Source organism: Gossypium hirsutum, chromosome D01 (genome assembly GCF_007990345.1).
Source record: "Gossypium hirsutum isolate 1008001.06 chromosome D01, Gossypium_hirsutum_v2.1, whole genome shotgun sequence".
NCBI classification, from domain to species: Eukaryota; Viridiplantae; Streptophyta; class Magnoliopsida; order Malvales; family Malvaceae; genus Gossypium; species Gossypium hirsutum.
This window is the reverse complement of record NC_053437.1, coordinates 29,885,105-29,891,804: the sequence shown is the minus strand read 5'-3', so window position 1 is coordinate 29,891,804 and position 6,700 is coordinate 29,885,105. Positions and strand designations below refer to the sequence as shown.

At 32.2% G+C, this 6,700-nt stretch overlaps 1 long non-coding RNA gene across 5 annotated transcripts; it reads right to left on the bottom strand.

The window, feature by feature from the left end:
• Positions 1 to 308: 308 nt before the first annotated feature.
• Positions 309 to 4,118, bottom strand: LOC107922635 (uncharacterized). Of its 5 annotated transcripts, none has more exons than XR_005908906.1 (5): positions 3,744 to 4,118; positions 2,620 to 2,867; positions 2,307 to 2,549; positions 2,083 to 2,165; positions 309 to 625 (listed from the first exon to the last, which is right to left on the bottom strand). It is a non-coding gene; the product is annotated as an uncharacterized lncRNA (long non-coding RNA). The 5 variants fall into 5 exon arrangements; XR_001691386.2 differs by having other exon boundaries at positions 309 to 2,165; positions 2,307 to 2,352; positions 2,452 to 2,549; positions 3,744 to 4,116; XR_001691385.2 differs by having other exon boundaries at positions 309 to 2,165; positions 2,307 to 2,344; positions 2,452 to 2,549; positions 3,744 to 4,116.
• Between the last annotated feature and the right edge of the window lie 2,582 nt (positions 4,119 to 6,700).

The following is a 6,700-nucleotide window of genomic DNA, read 5'->3' as shown; positions in this document are numbered from 1 at the left end:
GCGCCTCCCCCACAAACGTTGCTAAAGCTCATGACCTTTAGCGGTGCTTCTCCAACAAACGCCGCTAAAGATCTTGGCCTTTAGCGACGCTTCTACCACAAACACCACTAAAACTCGTGACCTTTAGCGGCGCTTTTTCACAAATGCCACTAAAAACATGACTTTTAAAAAATATATTTTAATTAAATAATATTTATTTCTATTATGTTTTATTTTTTAAATTTAAACTTTAAACTATATACTTCTAAGGATAAAAAATATTAATTAAATTAAATTTTCTATTAAAATTTTAACTTTAAAGCTAAATATAAAAATTAATGAATTTAAATTTAGAATTAAAATATTATGTTTAAATAAATGAGCAATCTACCTCACAGCTCATCTGATCTATATTAACTCGGCCAAATATAAAAGAAGCTACAAAACACGTAATAATTAACAATCATGGTTAAATAAGTTAGTACACAAGGTACTACAAAACCCTGTTTCAATAACACCAAATTCAAGTTCCGACTAAGATAAACGACCATGGAATACAACATTAAATAACACTCCACTTGAAGAAGTGCTAAGCCTTGGCTTTTCCAGCTTGAAGAGATTGAATCCTCTACTGCACCTTCAATATCTAAAGGATGCAAAACCAGATGATCAGATAAACCAACAAACTTGGTAAACAACAGAGATGTTAAAAATGAAAAACATCATGACATAGCATCTTCTGTTTCCTTTTGATCTTGCTCAAATCGCATTAGGATCTATGAAATATTTAACAAACATCATTATCATAAAGACATACATATCGATGAAGAAAATAATCTTCAAACTGCTAAGAAAACTAGCAACTTCCAATTCATGATTCATGAAAACCAAAAACAGGGGTTTTTTAGCAAGTTCTGGAAATGCATATTGACATTAAATTTCATGAAGAAGCCTAAGGTGTCAAGTAAAAGCAAGCAAAATGAGTTGCATGATAGGAATTGCATATTTTTATAATTATCTTTAAAAACAAGTCGGCAATTGACTGTAAATTTTGGCAAATGGAATAACATATTCCAGGAATTCCTGCTTAACCATCTACATCAATGCTATCTCCAGTTCATCAAATCTAATACAAGTGAGGAATTCAATGTCACATTTGTCAAGGGTTATTTCAGCTGAAGAAAAACAATTCTAAAATAAATAACAAGTTCCTCCTTAAAATGCAAAGATTAAATAGTCACTTATATCCAATTTATAAAACATTATGACATAGCAGAGGTAAAGAGCAACCTGTAACCAAGAAAATAAATTACATTTCCTCTACGGTCTATAGACAACTGACAATCGAAGAATCAAAAGTAATAGACATAATATAAATTATTAACCTGAGAACAACTAATCTTTTCTCTTTTGTACCATGATTTGAAAAATATTAGAATAATAACGATGGTGATTTTTATTTTCTTTAATGTTTTTTTACATTCAAAATTATATTTATTTGATTAAAATAGTACAAAAAAAACTCAAAAAAAAATATTAACCTATAAAATAAAAAAAGTTTTTTAAATAAAAAAGTTTTTCTTTACTCATGTGAGCCAGTCACCTAATAAAACACAATTTACTTTTTCATACCTACTTACTGCTTACAGCTACTACTTTCCTTTTTTATTCCCTTCAAATCTTACAAACAGCTACTAATTAAAGGTTGAATAATGCAACTAACGAACATAAATAATAATTAAATCGATTAATCAATTCCATGCTGTGGTGCAAGTCCAGTGGCCATATACTTGCATGAATTGTTTATATTTTTCATCAAGTACTTAATTTCTAGATATTTTTCACTTCGATGAAAATTTCACTTCAATTTTTGTAAGAACCATTTACCAAGTTCACACATATATTGCTTGAATGAACCAATAATGCAAGACACACAATTAACAAAGTTCACGATTACCATTAAGCATTAAATTACATGTAATTTATAATAAAATGTTTGAATTTGAGAGTATATCATGTTGGTTTTCTCTATTTTTGCTTCTCCCAAAGAGCAGAGCTCAAATATTACCTTATTTCATTATGATGGTTCTGCTTCATACTTACCTTTTCGAAAGGAGCTGATGCATTTATGGAAGGACTTGAAGCCTTTGTGTCTTGTTGTATAATTCGACCATGTGAAATTTCACCTGAGTAAGATAAAATAAAGGAATTGTCTCATCTATAAATCAAACTTGAAATGGTATTCACATCTGTCAGTACATAACATAATTTCCTTCCCCTTCTTCAAACCACATGCCATAAGTTAGAAACATAACCATCATAGTTACCTTTGGTACGTAACAGGTTCCTCTGTCAATCCAGTAGACTGCATTTCTAATATACAGACTTCAGGCTCCGTTTATCAATAAGTTCGAAGGATTATCAAAGAAATGCTAAAAGATAAAAAAGGCATGCAAAGATTTAATCACTTACAGCAAACTGGTTAGTTAAATCCTGATGCTTATATTTATTGGACATCTCTTCAATTGGTTCATTGCCTTTGGACTGCTATTGTTGTTTCCTTCATACACCTATTTCATAAGTGACACATTCAACATACATTTGTATTAGCAGGTAAAAAGCACCAAGTCCCAACATTACCTCTCAATATCTTCGACCATGATCAAGATAACTGTAACCTTCATCTTTTTTTCTATGAAAACCAGCTTTAGTCAGCTCATCTTCATCACTTTCAGCAGCTTTACTCAACTCATCTTCAGCTGAAGTTCTTCTTTCTCAAGTTCTTCCAACCTTGACATTATACTGCCATGCTCTGCCTTTTCCACAGCCGAAGGAAATATCAATTGTAGAATGCCCAATGCTGAAGAAGCTCCCACTAAACTCCGATACTGCAAAAGGACAAACGCTCATCATTTTAGAAGATGAGTAGTGAATAAAATGTTTGAGACTATTTTGCATAAAGCGCTCCATTTCCATGAAATAAAATAAGGAACTAGACTACAACACTAACCATGGTAAAAAATCAGAACAAGGCAGGCATACAACTACAGAGTAGCCATCACACATGGTAGATATGCTTAAAGGAGCAAGCTTTAAATCAAACATATTAATTATAAACACTAAAAGATGTAATTTTTTTTCTTTTCCTTGGAACCAAAAACAAAATTCAAACATCATTTTTACTTACAAGAAGAAAACTGTAAAAATCCAAAATTCAAATTTAGGAACTGCAAAGTTGCCCTAGAGAGTAACAACATACATAGAGGAACTTCTTAAGATCTCTTCCTAAAGTAATATCCCGCAAGACGGTAAAAGCCAGGTTAGTCTCAAACCTAAGTGCTTCGGCAAACTCTATAACTGGATCCTTAGGTATATGAAACTTTTAATAAATTGACAATCCCAAAATTTATTCGTTTCAATGAAGCAAAAAAGAAAGAAAGTAATCTTTGCTAGAGATAATCACATTCATTTAGTTAAAATTCAGAGATTCAATTTTTTTTTATTTTCTCAAGCTAAAACAAATGTTAAGAGATTAAAAACCATGATTAAGCTCAAACAGCACCAATTAATCAATACTGAAAGCACAATATACGTTAATAGGCCAAATCTACTTCTTCAATGAACACCAAAAAATCAAAGAAATCAGGAATTAAACTCGTATTCATTACGAAAATTTATAAACTTAAAAGAAAACCCAGGCCTCTAAAAGCTAAAAAATAGTGTACAAATTTAAGAAATGAAGAAATGGGGTTTTGTTAACATACATTAGCCTCCACAAAAAACGTGGTGTACGGACCTTTCTCTCCCAAAGAGACGAAAAACTTTGGCCTTGATCGACGACTCTGATGGCTTATCGTTGTCAGAATCAGAGGAAGAATCATGGCCGTGAATCTTCTCAGCTAGCTTCTCCATCAGTGATTCCTCGTGCTTCTCTTCGTGCTCACCCATTTTTTTCCCACCCAAATTCTAGAACCGATCTACTCGTTTCTAATGCTTTGAAAGTGTGAAGATCGAGACAAGAAAATTAGGAAGGGAGAGAAAGAGAGAGAGAGAGAGACCGTGTTTGCAAAGTTAAAGGTTTTAGAGGAGGAAATTAGGGGTTTCAGGGGGAAATTTGGGGATAAAATGGTGGGATTTTTTAAGTAAAATGATTCTTTCCGAGGTTTATTATAGAAGCGCCGCTAAAGGCCTAAGCATTAGCGGCGCTTTCCCAAAAACGCCGCTAAAGGCCTAAGCATTAGCGGCGCTTTCCCAAAAACGCCGCTAAAGGCTCAAGCAGTAGCGGCGCTTTTTAAAAAACGTCGCTAAAACCCTAAACATTAGCAGCGCTTTCTTGGAAACGCCACTAAAGCCCCGAAAAACTTATAAAACGATATCGTTGGGCTTAGGGTTTTTGCGGCGTTTTTTGGAAAACGCCGCTATTGCTCATTTTTAGTGGCGATTTCCAAAAGCGCCGCTAATACTTGATCTTTAGCAGTGTTTTTTTAATAGCGCCGCTAATGCTTATTTTTAGCGGCGTTTAGTGGCAATTAAACATTTAAAATATCATGTATAAACTCATTCCATGTATCATCTAATTTCAACCAATACAATTAGCATTTATATATCAAATACCAAGATTATGCACAATCACATTAACCAAATTTACTTAAATGTATCAAGTCATATATGGTAATCACATATCAAATATCGAGATTACGCACATATCATGTATAAACTCATTCAATTTCATGCTATCTATTCAATTATTTATCTCATTCTTTCTTGAATCTATTAATTCGTTTAGTTACCATATTGGCCCTCGAGGCTCATATAAACCAAGTTGCATCATCTTTCCCATTCTCTCTTTAACCATGTATCACATATATGCACTTGTAAAACCAAATCATATCAGCACTTCAATTAAAATCTCATTGATCAATTTTATGTTTTATAATCCCTATTAATCAGACTCGAACTCGGGACGGATACACGGATCATCTGACCATCACACCTGTAACACCCATCGCTTGGCCCAATCACTAAACCTAAACTGCAGGATGCTACCACAGTTATCAGAGTAATTCACATTAAAAATTCAATAGTAATTCATTCAATCATTAATTTTTATCATAGATACATGCACAACATAGTATACAAGCAAAACTGAAACTCAATCAAGCTCACAAAAGCTGTTTAAATAAACCTTAGCATGAATAAGGACCAAACTACAAACTTTTTCAAGTATGAGCATAGGTATTGATACCCAGGTTAGGTACCGATACCATCTTTAGCTTCGATGTTTCTAAATCAAGTTAAAATATAGAAGTATTGATATTAAATTGGGTATCGATACCATTTTGGCATTTTTCCATTTTCAAAATCTTGGAAACAAGTCAATTTGTATCGATACCTTTATAAAGTATCGATCTTTGAAGACAAGTAGCAATACTGTACATTGGTATTGATACCAAATTGGCATTCTATCATTTTAAAATACATTTCATGGTAAACTATCGATACTTCAATCCATTGACAATTTTTTCCAGAAGGTAAAAAATAGTACATTTTGGTACCTTTTCATGCTTAAACCAAACTTTAACTTATTTAAAGCATAGCTGCACATCGAAACCTATAAGATCAAACAATTCTTATATCTAAAACATTTAATTAACCATGTTCAAAATCCACAACTCAACAAACTTCAATTGGGTACCTAAACAACACATTTCAACTCACAAGTTTACAAACCATTATAAAATATGTTACCATCTAAATCCAACAATTCATCATGCCTCAATTGACAATCAACATATATTTTTACCTATAACAACAAACCAAATAGAACCATGTACATTTAATTATATATCAATTATATATATCTACCAACCATTCAATCAATCATTCCTCGGATCAACTAAGTCCTTTTTGCAACATTCACACTTATAAACATCACATATAACCATTCAAATATATGACATATTAAAGATCTAGAGTACCAACATTCAAGGTACATACATATACATGAAATTACCTATATGCATCCCACATAATCGAGTCTAGAAAATTTAAAAGTTTATCGAATTAGAAGCTAGATAGTGTAAGCTCCGAGGTCATTTGATCAACGCGTTTCCCAAAATGACCACTACAGAAGATAGAAAATGAAACAGAGTAAGCATTGCGAATGTTTAGTAAGTTCATAAGTGTTAATAAAATAAACTTACCTAAACTTAAAATTAACATAACGAATTAGCTAACTATAAAACTTTCTTGTTTACAAATTTAACAACAACCAGGTGTGATCGTCAAATACAAGTCTTATAACATTTTGATCCGTACAATACAATTCAATTCAGTGTCATTTTATTAGAATTATAAAGTATATGCACCATTACATTATTCTAATCTTATATTTCCATTTCTATAATAGTACACACTAACATTCATTCATTTACCTTGTTGCCATAATCATTTAGCCTAATGAACTATAATAAATAGATATGGATACGCATATAACCACAAAAACACACTAGACTGCTCGTCTGAGCGATAACTTCAATACATACCTAAGCAGTGAAGTGCTAAACCCATAGACATCATATGTCGTAAGACATTACATCCCTCTAGAACAGACCAGGGTCTCCATAGAGACAATCAGTAACAATGGTCTCCGTATAGACAAAAACTCAATAATCCACAACAAATGTTGGATTCCGGTTTAAACAATGAATTCTCTATACAT